At 43.6% G+C, this 15,000-nt stretch overlaps 1 protein-coding gene and 1 non-coding gene across 3 annotated transcripts in view; one reads left to right on the forward strand and one right to left on the reverse strand.

Moving 5' to 3' along the window:
- The window catches only part of LOC135112662 (leucine-rich repeat neuronal protein 3-like), a 125,655-nt gene that overhangs the window by 23,721 nt on the left and 86,934 nt on the right, over positions 1–15,000 (forward strand). The gene's annotated exons all lie outside the window — the stretch shown is intronic.
- Trnaf-gaa (transfer RNA phenylalanine (anticodon GAA)) lies at positions 6,785–6,857 on the reverse strand. The gene has a single exon. It is a non-coding gene; the product is annotated as a tRNA-Phe (tRNA).

Raw genomic sequence — 15,000 nt, forward strand, 5'->3', positions numbered from 1 at the left:
ACACAATTGAAAACCTCAGTCACATCAATCAGAGCCTCTAAAACTGTTCCTGGAATCATGAAAACAGCCCTGAAAAAAAAAAAAAAACAGTCACTTCTACTAGAGCCTCTTAAACTATCACTAGGATCATGAAAACAACCTTGAAGAACCACACTCACTTCCCATACAGCTTGTTGAAAGTAGAGACGAGATTCCAAGCTTTTAAGAACACGAAGATTAGAAGAAGCTATTGAACAAGGGATTTGGGACGAAGCACATCTAGAGAGAGAGAGAGAGAGAGAGAGAGAGAGAGAGAGAGAGAGAGAGAGAGAGAGAGAGAGAGAGAGAGAGAGAGAGAGAGAGAGAGAGAGAGAGAGAGAAAATAATAAGCAAGGCCACACAACCATTGACAATCGCACAGGTGGACACGGTACAGCACACAACCAGGTTACCAGGATACGAGGGAGGCTGTCAATACTCCTCCCCTTTCTGTGTGTGTGTGCCTGTCAGGGCCAAGAGGGAGGGAGGGAGGGAGGGAGAGGGAGAGAAAGAAAGAGGGAGTAGGAAAGGGAGAGGTCAGTAAGTTTCAATACTAATCCTTATTCACCACCACCTCCTTCTCCTCCTCCTCCTCCTCTTCCTCCTCCTCCTCCACCTCCTCCTCCTCCTCCTCCTCCTCCTCCTCCTCCTCCTCCTCCTCCTCCTCCTCCTCCTCCTCCTCTTCCTGCCAACCCACACCTAACCTCATTCCACACCTGCTCTCCTTCCCATACCTGTCCCTCTCCACCTACACACATCTGCCAAAACTTTCTATTTTATTATTATCAACTGCTTCCTTTTTGCAACTGATGGTCAAGAAAACTCTGTGACTTAAATACTATTGTTTTTTTTGTTTTTGTTTTTTTCTGAGCTTTATTTCTTGTTCAATTTAATTTTTACTTTGATTTTCTTTATTTTCGTCTTTATTTTTTCTTTGTACTGGTTTTAATGTGAAGTTTTTTGTGTCTTTCTTTTATATTAAAAGTATTCATATTAATTTCACGTCTTTTTTTTTCTTTTTATTCTTCTTTTATTTTGTCCGCATTTATTTTTTATCTAATCTTGCTATCTGATCTTTTTATTTCATGGTTCATTTTCGTAGTTATTTAAATTTTCGTTGTATCTATTCTGTCCTTTATTCCTTGCATTCTTTTTTATCTATTTCCTTATTCTTCTCGTTTTTTTTTTTTAGCGTGTATTTCTCATCTTCATTTCAGTATTTCTAGTTTTGCATCTTTTTTTTTATTTTAGTATTATCATTATTTTCATCTATATTCCTTCTTTCTTTCATTTTACATTGTCTTTATTCCATCTTCACCTTTTCGATCTATTTTCTATCATCATAAATTCTTTTTTTTTTGCGGTTTTAATTTAGTATTACAATTTTCATCAATATTCCCTTTCTTTCTTTCTTTTACCCTTGTCTTTCTTCCATCTTCTCGTTCCTCACTTTTATCTTGTCGTTCAAGATTATACATTTTATCTCCCTGCTTTCCTTTGTGCGATATTTATTTAGTCACTCGTCTCTTATTTTCTCATTTTTCTTCCCACCTTGAATCTATTTTATTTATTTTTTCCTTTCTCCCTCTCTCTCATTCCTTTTACATCTCGTTACGTGCTTATCCGGGCGTTTCGCTAATTTGTTTTCTTCCCTCTCGCCTTCCTGTTTCGTTTTTATATAATCATCGTTTGTCTTTTGTTTTTTTCTTTGTCACTTTCTTGTCGCTCGTTTTATGTGTTTTATTTTGTATATTGTTTCGTTTTCTCCAATTTATGTGACGTTTCTTTCGTTTTTGTGACTTTTTTTAATCTCTCTCTCTCTCTCTCTCTCTCTCTCTCTCTCTCTCTCTCTCTCTCTCTCTCTCTCTCTCTCTCTCTCTCTCTCTCTCTCTCTCTCTCTCTCTCTCTCTTGGCGCCCTGCCGACACTTTCTTGAAGAAGGATGACTCACATGGCCTTTGTCCGCCTTCCATGGCCTCGTCCCCTTCACACACCTGCGTCCACCCACACCTGTCTTCCCCTCTGCACACCTGTCCTTCCCTTCCACACACACGCACGCACACGCAAATTTGTCTTCTTTCACGATGTATCTCTTTTCTTACCCACATCTGTCCTCTATTTTCCTTCCACACATGTTTTTCCATCCACACACTTGTTCTTTCCCTCCATATACCTGCCCTTCTATCCACACACCTGTTTTTTTTTCCGCCCACACACCTGTCCTTTCCTTCCATACACCTGTCTTTCCATCCTTTAACCTCTGACAACCGCTTTTGAAAGTTTGGGGACCGACATCTCAGTGGGCCTCTTTTTTATATATATAATTTTCTTGGCCTTGGTCGGCGCCCCTCGTACATGAAAAAAAAAAGAAAAAATATCTCCAGTCACCTGTTTCTCTCTACACACACCTGTTCTCCTCCACACATACCTTACAATTTTCCACAACGCTATTTTTCCCCTCAACTCCTAAAAGAAAATACGTGTTGATATCCATTTATCCATTCATTTCAAGACCTAAATATTTATCAACGCGGCACAATCTCTCTCTCTCTCTCTCTCTCTCTCTCTCTCTCTCTCTCTCTCTCTCTCTCTCTCTCTCTCTCTCTCTCTCTCTCTCTCTCTCTCTCTCTCTCTCTCGTTCGGTTCGTGACTGCAAGCGACGTTCCTCTTCTTCTTTGTCTGCTTGCGCCTTTCACCGCCCGGAATAAACGTAGGAACCAGTTCGGGAATGAAATCTGATGTGCCGTTCCCCGTGTGTGTGTGTGTGTGTGTGTGTCTTTATTTGGGTGACGGTACATGCACAAACAGGTGGTCTTGATCTATGCTCACCTGATGCTCTCTACCTGTATCCATAGCTCACCTGTCACTGCCCAATCACTGCCCTCACGTCAATGCCTCGGGAACTCTGCTCTTTTGAAGCCTCTAGCAGCGTTTCCTTCCTTCCTTTCTTTCGTTCTTTCTTTTTCTCTTTCTTCCTTCCTTCCTTTTAACAGCCTTTCCTTCCTTCCTTTCAACAACTGTTCCTTCCTTCCTTCCTTCCTTCCTTCCTTCCTTCCTTCCAACAACCCGCCCTCTCTTCCTCCTCCTCCTCCTCCTCCTCCTCCTCGTTTTTATATTCGTCGTCCATTTCCGATTCTCGTTTTTTTTTATTTTCTCTTCTCGATTTTTTTTTCGTTCTTTCTCTCTGATTCCTGTTCACGTATTCTTGTCTTTCTCTTTTCGTCTCTTTCTTGTGTTTTTTTTCCTATCATCGTTTCCGTTTCCGTTCCGTTTCTGTTTCCTGTTCGCTTGATGTACGAGTATTTCTTTTCTCCTTTATCGTTTCTTTGTGTTTGTTTTCCCATTATCGTCTTCATTTTCGTCTCTTATTCGCTATTTTTTTTTTCAGTTTGTCTTTCTATTTTCTGCTTTTTCGTACCTTTCTTGTTTTTCTTTCCTATTCTCGTCTCTTTTTATCTCCCGTTCTCAATTAGCGTCGTCTTCCTATTTCCTGTCTTCGCTCTCTCTCTCTCTCTCTCTCTCTCTCTCTCTCTCTCTCTCTCTCTCTCTCTCTCTCTCTCTCTCTCTCTCTCTCTCATTTTCTCATTTTCTTAATTTTATCTCGTTCCTTTATTTTTCCTCTCACTTTTCTCTCCCTTTCCTTTCCTTTCCAGTTTCTTTTTCCATTCTCTCCAGTGTTCATTCCTTTATCCTCTGAAATCTCAACTTCTATGTATTCATTTAATTCCATCTCAATCATTTTCTCTCACATAGTTTATAATTCGTAGTTTTTAATCGTTTATAGTTTATTTGCAGAAGGAAGTTAACAAATTCATGTGCAGGTATACAATGACATCTTGCCTCCTCTTGTTCTATTCATCCCTCTCTTCCTTTTCCTCGTTCCCATCATCCTCATCCTCTTACCTCTTACCGTCCCATTAATCCCTCTCCTCTTCCTCTTTTTCCTCCTCCCGTCCTGCTATGCTCGCCGTGGCCGCGTCAGGGTGGTCTCGGGAGCAACGTGCGTGTCAGGCCGCGTGCTGCTTTCTCAGGCGGGCGGTCCAGTCTTTCTTTTGGCGGGGGACGTGTGGTGTCCGCCGCGTCAGGCTCCGGGCGACGGCGCGGCTTCCTGCACGCTCGTCAGGTTCGCTCGGAAAACACTGGGGTAGTTTATGAAAGTTCTTGTGCGAGTATGAAAGTTCCTGAAGTTTTGCTCTCCACATTTCGTTTCTCCTGTCAGTGTCCGCCTCCCTGACGTGTCCTCCTCCTCCTCCTCTTCCTCCTCCTCTTCCTCCTCCTTCTCCTCCTCCTCCTCCTTCTCTCGTAATCTCCCCTCCCTCCTTCATGTCGTTCCCTCCCACGGTATCCTTTCCCACTCTCCCACTCCATCCACCGCCGATACGCGCCAGATTACAGACCAAGTGACGGCTGACTGGCCTGGCGACGCACGACTCCACTCCATCTGTCTCGTGGTCCCTCGCCGCCTGGCCCTCGCACGCACACTTCCCCGCCTCCTCCTCCTCCTCCTCCTTCACATCGCGGTCAGTTGCAAACCAGCCGGGAAGTGATTCCTGAACGAACAACGCCTTCACTCCCCTCCTTACTCTGACCGTTGCAGGTCAATGCTCCAATTTTTTGACCGACATAACTTGCTGGTAACCTCAACTCTTCAACTGTCCACCTGCCTGCCTCCTTCCCTGCCTGTCTTTTCTCCCTGCCAATCCTCCTGTCTATCTCCTTGCTTTCCTTTCTCCCTCCCTGCCTTTCTCCTGTCTTCTTCCCTCTCTGCTTCTCCTTCTGTGTCTCTCTATAAGCTTCCTTGTTTAACTGTCTTTCCCTTCGCCTGTGTCTCCTTTGTTTCTCTTCGCCCCTCCGCCTCCACTCTGCTTGCCTTGTCCCTCAGCCTGCTTGTCTTGTTTGCCTGCCTGCCTGTGTCTTGCTGCTAAAGTATATATTTTTTTTTTCGGTTTGTCCAATTCTATCTTTGTATCTTATAGTCTCTTTCTCTCCTTATATATAACTGTATTTATCTATCCACCTGCGTCTCTCTCTCTCTCTCTCTCTCTCTCTCTCTCTCTCTCTCTCTCTCTCTCTCTCTCTCTCTCTCTCTCTCTCTCTCTCTCTCTCTCTCTCTCTCTCTGCTTGCTTGTCCTTCTTTTCCTCCTTTCTCCTTCACCAACTTGGCTACCTACTTACTTACCTGCTTACTTACCTGTTTGTCTGTTTCTCTCCTTTCTCCTTCACCAACCTGTCTACCCATCTAGTTACCTGCCTACTTACCTGCTTGTCTCTCGCTTCCCAACCGTCCTTCTTGCCTAACTCATCTTGCCCCTCTGACCTTCATCCCCACAAACCATCTTTTCCTCTGCCCCTCATTCCCTTCTCTTTCCCTCTGTTCCTCGTCCCTCCGTTCGTCTCCTGCGTGTTTGGCATCGCGTTGTGTCAATGTCCGATGATCCGCCGCGCCCTCCACCTCTTCGCTGGCCACCTCACCTGACCCTCACCTGGCGCACCTCAGGCCACACCTCATGCTCGTCACGTCCGCCGGTCACACCTTTATGCACCTGATGTTGGCATGGTATTGATTACGTAGCGCCAATATACATGATTCTAGTTACAATATAAACCTAGAACTTGCTTATCTATTGCACTTTTAATCTGTTATGACCTTCAAGACTTTATCAGGAAATGCTCCACTGCCACATTCCACTGCCACACTCAATGCCACAGATTATCTTTACACTCCTTTCTATTGTCACGCTTCCCCACACTTTGCTTAACTCTTGTCTGATATTTAGTACATCTTTCCCTTAATAACTAGTCACTCTGAGACATCTTTATTTATTCTGCAGCCGTTTCCAACCTTTAAACTGCGTAGAAATTGCAAAATCTATTCTTTTTTTTTCTTAAAGATTTCATGCATTGCTTCTGGTGCTGCTGATTGTTTCATATTGCAGTGAAAGGGTTAATTGGTCACACTCCACCTGCGGCACCTCTTCCTGCCTCTCCTCTAAATACCTGTCTTTTCCTTCACACACCTGTCTTCACCGCCACTAACTTCATTCCCCACACTCCACCTCCACTACTTCCACCGCTACACTTCACCACAGATACCACCACCAACACCACACATACCACCTCCATAAATTCCCACCTCCTCCACTAATTCCACCACATCCACTACCTCCACTATCATCAACACTGTCACCCACCAACACCCACAACCACCCCCACCACCACATCCAACCACCACACTCCAGTATAATTCCACCTCCTCCACATCTTCAAATCGATATCAACAGATCCATTTTTCTCTCGTCCAAGGGAGTTCACGTAAAAAGCCCAAAATTTTCTACAGTTTTACGATCACTTCAATATTTTTTTCAGGATTTAGTTTCATTGAGTTTTTTTAATTCGTTTTCTTGAAGTTTTCTTTTTATAGTGTCGTCTTGCAAAGCTATGAGGAGGAGGAGGAGGAGAAGGAGGAGGAGGGGAGTGAAAGGACGCAGATTAATAGAACGACGAATGGGAGGAGAAGAAGGAAGAAGATATATTAGAAGAGGAGGAACAACAACCGCAGAGAGATGGGGAAAAAGAGGAAACGAATAAAGAGGATAACAAGATAGAGGATGAAGAGAACAAAACAGATTAGTAAGAGAAAAGACAAAAGAAAACTTGTAGAAGAAGTAATACAAAGGAACACAAAGAAAGACAAAGAGCAACACACCCTGAAGTCTTTACTAGGGTGTTTGTATAACTGTCCTACACTAACTACTACAAAAGTGCGTTGCCCAGACCCGGGATCGAACCGGGGACCTTTAGATCTTCAGTCTAACGCTCTCCCAACTGAGCTATCTAGGCGGGGAAGAGGACGCAGAAAAGGTGGAAAAGAAGGAGAGACGAAAAAAAAAAGAAAATAACAAGAAGATGAAAAAGAAGCAACGAATACGATGAAGGAAGAAAATGGAGAGGGAGAAAAAGAAGAAAACGAAGGAGAAAGAGAACAATAACAACAATAACAACAACAGCAACAACAGTAACAACAACAACAACAACAACAACAACAACAACAACAACAACAACAACAACAACAAACAAAAACAACAAGAAAGAGAAGAGACACAAGAAGACGAAAACAAAGAAGACAACGACGAAGAAAAAAAAAGAAAAGAAAACAGACGAAAAAGAAGAAAAGAAGAGATCATAACAGTACTTACGAAAAACAAGACAAAAAAAAAACAATAAAAACAAAGATAATGAAAGGAGTGAAGAAGGAAGAGGAGAAAAACGAAGAGTAATATTGTATTCTTAATGGAAAAATAACGCTAAAAAATCCTGCCAGTGGAGCGTTAAGGGATTGGAGTGTTTCCCGCGCCGCGCCTCAACACACATTTCGATGCGGTCACGTGACGAGGGAAATCTGGCTCCTCTGCCTTCTACGAGTTTATTTATTGCTTCTGCAGGAGAGAGAGGAGGAGGAGGAGGAAGAAGAGGTGGAGGGGAAGAAGAAGAAGAAAGAAGAAGGAGAAGAAGAAGAAGAAGGAGAAGAAGAAGAAGAAGGAGAAGAAGAAGAAGAAGAAGAGGAGGAGAAGGAGGACAAGGACGAAGAGAAAGAGAAGAAAGAAGTAAAAGAGAAAGAGGAGAAGGAGGATGAAGAACAGCAGCTGCAGGAGGAGAAGGAAGAGAAAGAGGAGGAGGAAGAGGAGGAGGTGGAGGAGGAGGAGAAAGAAGAAGAGGAAGAGAAGAGGATGAGGAAGAGGTGGAGGTGGAGGAGGAGGAGGATGAGAAGGAAGAAGAAGAGGCATTTGAACCGTGAAAAGAGGAAAAGGAAGTGAGATAAGGAAGAAATCACGTGAGAAAGGGAAGAGAGGAGGAGGGGGGAAGGAGGAGGAGGAGGAGGAGGAGGAGGAAACGTAAAGAAAGAAGAAGTAGAAAAGAAAGGTGGGGCAGTGGGGGACGAAGAGGCATAAATAAAAGAGGAAGAAAAGAAAAAAGAGAGAAACGAAAGAGGAAGGAAGGAAAGAAAAATAGACGTGTAAGAGATGATGAAGGAAGCAAGAGATGCTCGGAAGAGGAGGAAGAAGAAAAAAGTGATAGAAACGAAGAGGAACGGACGAAGGAAAGACAGATAAATGAGAGATGATAAAGGAGTAAGGAAGAGATGAAGAAGAGGAGGAGAAGAGAGACAAGAGAAGAAGAGAGAGAGGAGAGAAAAGGGGAGAAGAGAGAGGAAGAGGAAAGGAGAGAGATGAAAGAAGAAGAGGAGTAGTAAGCAAGATGGGAAGAGAAGCAAAGAAGTGAAGGAGAGGAGAGAGAGAGAGAGAGAGAGAGAGAGAGAGAGAGAGAGAGAGAGAGAGGGAGAGAGAGAGAGAGAGAGAGAGAGAGAAGAAAAAAAAGAGGAGAGGAGGAGGAGGAGAGGAAAGAGAAGGAGCGAGCAGGCAAGGTCAACCGCCCGAATTCACTCATGCATGACCCTTTGGCCTCACACACACACACACACACACACACACACACCGGGAGGGACAGTGACGGGGCGTGACGGGGGGAAATTCAGGGGCGTGAGGGAAACAGTGGATGAAGTGACGGTTTCCTGTCATTCACCCACTCGTCCATTCATTCTTTCACTTCTTCACACTCCTTGTCTCTCTCCCTCCACCCCTCCATCCCTCCCTGCTTCCGCCTCTCCCTCTCACACACCCACTCACTCACGTCCTGACGGCAAAAAGTACAAGATTGATTTCCCACGAGAAGTACAGAGGGTATCGAGACGCCTCTTTATTTTAATTGGCCACTAAGATTAAAACTTTTTTCCCATTAATTTTTTTTTTTTTTCAGGGAAGTGGTAATTAATTGTTTTCTTGTATCTTTTTTTGTATTTTTTTTTTTTTTTACGTATAGGAAAATAAGATAATGTTAGAGAGAGAGAGAGAGAGAGAGAGAGAGAGAGAGAGAGAGAGAGAGAGAGAGAGAGAGAGAGAGAGAGAGAGAGAGAGAGAAAGGGGGGGATGGGGGGGGAGAGAAAGAGAGAATAATAACCACATTACTCTTTTGCTACTTGCTTTTCCTCTTTCATTCATATTCACTACACACACTTCCACTTATGCACCAGTCACCCGATCAGCCAGCCAGCCAGTTAGTCAGCCATTCCCTCAGCCAGCCAGCCAGTTAGTCAGTCAGTCATTCTCTCAGCCAGCTACTCAGTCAATCAGTCAGTTAGTCAGTTAATCAGTCATTCATTCAGTCACGAACCTAGTCAGTCAGTTAATCAGCCTGCCAACCAGTCAGAAAGCCAGTCAGCCAGTCAGCCACCCATTCAGCCAGCTAGTCAATCAAGAGACTGAAAAGTTAGCGAAGGGATCAAGTGTCTCAGGTAAACATTTAAGTCGCCAAATGTCACGAAAGCAACAACACGACACTGGAATGAAGGGGGAAGGTGTGCTAGTGACATGTGGATCGGGGGACGGCAGAGGGCGGGTCCCTGAGCGTTGTGGCGAAGCAAGGCCTCCTCCCTCCCTTCCTCCCGCCCTTCCTCCCGCCCGTCCCGCCTTCCGCCCTTCCTCTAGCCACAAAACAATACTCATACAGCCTCGATTCACCGACAACAAAAGAAGTAATGAGAGGAATGTCAAAATTGCTGCCTGGAGAGAGGAGTGGAGGGAGGGGGAGGGGATGGAGGGAGATGAAGGGCGGCGATGAAGGAGGGGGTGATGGAGGGCAGCGTGGGGTGGTGGAGGGAAGCGAAGGGCGTCTCCTGCCTGCTGGGGGAAAGGGAGGAACACACAGCCTTTATTATCTACTTGTTTGTTTACTGTTGATTACTTTGTTTACTATCTACTATGCATTCCGCTATTTTTTACTTCGTCTTTACCACCTCTCTCTCTCTCTCTCTCTCTCTCTCTCTCTCTCTCTCTCTCTCTCTCTCTCTCTCTCTCTCTCTCTCTCTCTCTCTCTCTCTCTCTCTTAGTAAAACCCGCAGCCTCCCAGTGATGTTTGCATTAGGAGACCAAGATGAAGATGATCAATGATGATGGTCCTTTTATAGCGACAGTATTTCCTATCATCAGTCTCCCGCGGCATACTAAGGCGACGCGCGGCCTGCCTGGGACTCCTCGGCGGCAGGGTGGCGGGAGGGCTGGAGGTGGACACGACAGATAGCGGGGAAAGGGAAGGAGCACGGGAGATAGAGAGAGGAGATGGAGGAGTTTGAAGTGGACACGGGAAGGAGAAAGAGGGACATGGGAAGGGTTTAAGTGGTCAAGGGAGGAAGGAAAATGAAAGAAGTGGACATGAGAGACAGAAATGAGACACACAGAGGTTGAAGTCTTAGTGAACGCGGGAGGTAGAGAAAGGAAAGAGACACAGAAGAGATAGAAAAATGACATGGAGAGGAATGAAGTGAAAATGGGAGGCAAAGAAAGGAGAAATAATATGGAATAGAGTTAGAACAAAGGAAGAATGGAGAGGAACACAAAAAATATTTAAGTGGACATGGGAGGTATAGAAAGAAAACGGACATGGAAGAGATAGAAATGGGCACAGAAGTAAAGAATAGAGAGGGATGACTGAACTAGACGCTAAAAGTTTGGGATGACTATGAGAGAGAGAGAGAGAGAGAGAGAGAGAGAGAGAGAGAGAGAGAGAGAGAGAGAGAGAGAGAGAGAGAGAGAGAGAGAGAGAACGTAAAGGAATGGTGATATAGAAAGAACTAAAAAACGAACAAGGAATGGACAGGAATAAACAGAACAAGGAAAAGGAACATAGAAAGAATAAGTAGAGACGTGGAATGATAGAAAGACAAGAACAGTTAATAAAAAAAATATCTTTAAACAATAAATCGATGATAAAAAGATAAAGACAATGAATAAAACAAAAGATTAAAACAATAAAGCAAAAACAAATAGAGGTTAACAATGAAGGATGAATATTAAGATAAACTTTCCCCCTTCCTCCTCCTCCTCCTCCTCCTCCTCCTCCTGCATACTATTACTTGCAAGAAGGCACCCTCCTGCTTTGCCTAATTGGTGACGTTTGTTAGGAAGAGAAAACGGGACGAGGGAAAGAGGTGGGGAGGCCAGAACGGAGAACCAAGGGAGGGAGGGAGGAAGGGAGGGAGTAGAGGGAAAGATCATGCAACAGGCTGAAGTCTTGGGCCGGGAAGGGAGGAAGTGAAACAGGGGAGGGACGAAGGAACATTAAATAGGTGAATGGGTAGTATGGAAGGGGAACGGGGAACAAGGGACGAGGGAAGGAAGGAAAGAAGAAAAGATAAGGAAGAGACAGGATCAAGGGAAATTAATAGGAAGAAAGGAAGAAGAAGACAAGAAAAAGACAGGAATCAAGGAAAACAAGAAAGAAGGAAAGTAGGAAAGAGGAAAGGTACCACAAGGAAAGACGGAAATGAAGAAAACAGGAAAAGCAGAAAAAAGAGAATCAAGAGAGACAAGAAAGAAGGAAATAGAGAAAGAGGAAGGAGAGCACAATGAAAAGACAAGCAAAGGAAGCGAGAAGGAGAACAGGGAGAACAGAAGGAAAGAAAGAATTAGACGACGAAGAAAAGACAACAAAACAAGAAAAACGAGGAAAAAGAAAAAGAAAAAGGAGAAAAAGCAAGAAACAAGAAAATAAACAGGAAAAAAACAGACATGGACCTTAGAAATAACAGTGAGGAGCAGAGAGGCCAGTACTTCACATACCCATCTAAAGAAAGCACACACAGCCACGCACAGCCCCTGCCATCCGTGTCCAGCCAAGCGCCGCTCCCTCTGATGGATAGGCCAGGTGTCCCCGCTTGGCACTGATCGCCTGGCCCTTGTCATTAGCCTGTGTTTGCCGATGCTAGGTTCGACGTTCACCCCTCACACAGGAATGCGCTGCCCCGTCTGCTCTCATTCCTCGGTTGTGCTTATGATGTGTTTGTCTTTTTTTTTTTTTTTCGTTCTTGTTCTTTTTTGTCTTCGTATTTTTCCATTTTATTTTCCCTTTTTTTCTTTTTCTTGTTCTTCGTGTTTTGTTTTTTTGTTCGTCTTCGTATTTTTACATTTTTTTTTCTTTTTTACTTTAATTCTTCCTTATTATCACTGTCATTCTCTTCTTTTAGTTTTTTTTCTTTGTTTTTGTTCTCTCTACTCCTCCTTTTCCTCCTTTTCCTTCTCCTCCTCTTCGTAATCATTTTACCTCCTTTAGTCATTCACGTCTCGCCCACTTTTTGTTTTCCCTTTTTATTCTCCCCCTGTTTTATTTTTGTTTTAATTTCTCTGTGTCTCATTCCGTTTTACTCTTTCTGCTTAGTGTCATCATCTCTCATGTTTCTGTCGGTCTGTTTCTCTCATTTAATCTCCTCCTCCTCCTCCTCCTCCTCCTCCTCCTCCTCCTCCTCCTCCTCCTCCTCCTCCTTCTCTTTCTTCTCCTTCTCCTCCTGCTTTCTTCTGCTACTCCGTCTCCTCTTTCATCTACGCGTTCGCACATTCCTCCTTCGTTGCGCTTCTTCTTCACCACCAAAACCTCAACACCATCTTGACACCACTGCCTGGACTTCATTTCAGACCACCCACAACACCATTTTAACACTGCATCACTATCTCAACACTACAACACCTCGACACTCCTTCAGCACCATCCCAGCATCACTATAACAGAAAAACATCCCTAACACCACCTCAGTAGCGGACATCACCACCACCACCACCACCACCCCAAACAGCACAACACCCCAAACAGCACAACACCCCAAACTCAACACCACAAAGAACACACCCTTCTTACCTAACCATCCACTCCAACACACTCATGACCTCTGCACCCCTATCACCACCAGAGGACCACCTAAACACCCTTCCCAACACCCAACAGCATCCTAAATACACCCCAACACCACGCAAGACCACCTCAACACCTAAACATCCATCTAATCTCACCACCACCGTTGCTACAAGAAACAAAAGCGGAACAAGCAACTCTTCCTGCGTGACGGAATCTGAGAGGCAGAGACAAGCGGAACAACTCTGTCTGATGCGGAGATGACGGCGCGAGGAAGGGATAATGTTTTTGTATGACTCTTAAGGTTCCCGCCTCGTGTTGTGAGTGTAAACAGATATTAGTGAGGGGCCGAGGAAATGTTATGATGACTGTGTGTAATGTGATAAGAAACAGGAAGAAATGTGTCTTAATGTTTATTGAGTAACCAGATAGCGTGAGTTGTGTTCTGTTTTGTGGTGTTTGTTATTTTTTTTTTTTTTTGTGATGTTATGTACGTACGTTTGGAAAGTGCTGGGTTTATAAACTCTTATATAATGTTGTGTTTTTAAATAGGTGAGGTACAGAACTGTTGTGAACGTACGTGTGTGTGTGTGTGTGTGTGTGTTTGTGTGCCTTTCTTTTTTTCTTTAAAGTTCAGGGAAGAAGATAATAAGGAACCTGTCGCATTTGTAACTTGAATACCGGTCTTGAAGGACGACCTTGTCCCACGAGCAGCTCACACACACACACACACACACACACACACACACACACACGTTCACGTCATCTTAACTGCTTTCTTCTTTTGTTTATACTCAAGTAGGAAAGAATGGAGAAAAAAAAAAAGAAACATGGAAAGAAGGGAATGAAAGAATATAGAAAATTCAAATAATGTTTTCTCTTATTAATATTATTATTATTATTATTGTTATTATTATTGTTATTATTATTATTATTATTATTATTATTATTGCTATCACCCTTATTATCATTATCCTTTCCCTACTCCTCCTCCTCTTCCTGTTCCCCCACCCTTACCTTACAAATAAACAGAACCATCCTTCTAAATCCACCTTATTCATATTAACTTGACCAACACCCTCCGCCCCTCCACCAATCAAAGGAAAGCTGCCCCGAGCAATAACCAATCACACGCATCGGTCAGAGAAAGAAGGCGTGGTTTGTCCATCAACCAGCCAATGACGTGGATGAGAAGTGAAAGGCGGAGAGGGAATTATTGAGTGAAAATGTGACCAAACCGATGAAGGAAAAGAGGAGAATGAATAGAAGCGAAGAGAAGGAATGAAAGATGAAGAGAAAGTGAATAAATGAAGAAGAAGAGAAGGAAAGTACAATGATAGACAGGCAGACAGTGACAAGTTGACGTAAACATAGATAATGAATATAAGATGAAGACAAAAATAAATATAAAGATAACAGGAGATAAAAGAAAGTGAAGGAGGAAGATAAACGAGAGAAGTCGTGCTGATTAAAAGGAAGATGAAGAGCAGAGAGATGAATGATGCGGGAAGAAGAAAGAGAAGGAGGGAAGGAGAAGAACGAGAGAAAAGAGAGTGGGATAGAAGATGGGGGAGAAGGAGGGAGTGAGATAGTGAGATTAAAAAAAAGAGAGAAAAGGAGGGAGGGAGGGAGGGAGGGAAAGTGTGTGCAGTTTAGACGAGAGAACATCTGGTAGAGAGAGAGAGAGAGAGAGAGAGAGAGAGAGAGAGAGAGAGAGAGAGAGAGAGAGAGAGAGAGAGAGAGAGAGTACATAAAGACTAATTCCTATTCACTTAATAGTATCGCATCTTCAAGAAAAAAAAAAACACTTAAAACAAATGACAGTCGTAAGTTTTTTTTCCATTACAACTTTTGGTATAACTTATCCATTTAAATTTTCAATATTAACCTGTTTGTTCCTCCATATTTACTTATCTATGTACTATTTTTATTACTGTTTATCATTCCTTGTTTGCTGTATATGATTTATTCGCGTCTGTTGTTTATTTTGGCTTAGATGCGTCTTTTTTTGTCTTCCCCAGGTGAGTGTCCAATCAGCGGTGAGTCAGGCAGGTGAGGCAAGGGTATGACGTCATGAGTGTGTGTGTGTGTGTGTATGTGTGTGTGTGTGTGTGTGTGTGTGTGTGTTGATGTTTTTATACTGTTAGACATATATTAATTTCTCTCTCTCTCTCTCTCTCTCTCTCTCTCTCTCCCTCTCTCTCTCTCTCTCTCTCTCTCTCTCTCTCTCTCTCTCTCTCTCTCTCTC

This window comes from Scylla paramamosain, chromosome 24, assembly GCF_035594125.1.
Source record: "Scylla paramamosain isolate STU-SP2022 chromosome 24, ASM3559412v1, whole genome shotgun sequence".
NCBI lineage: Eukaryota > Metazoa > Arthropoda > Malacostraca > Decapoda > Portunidae > Scylla > Scylla paramamosain.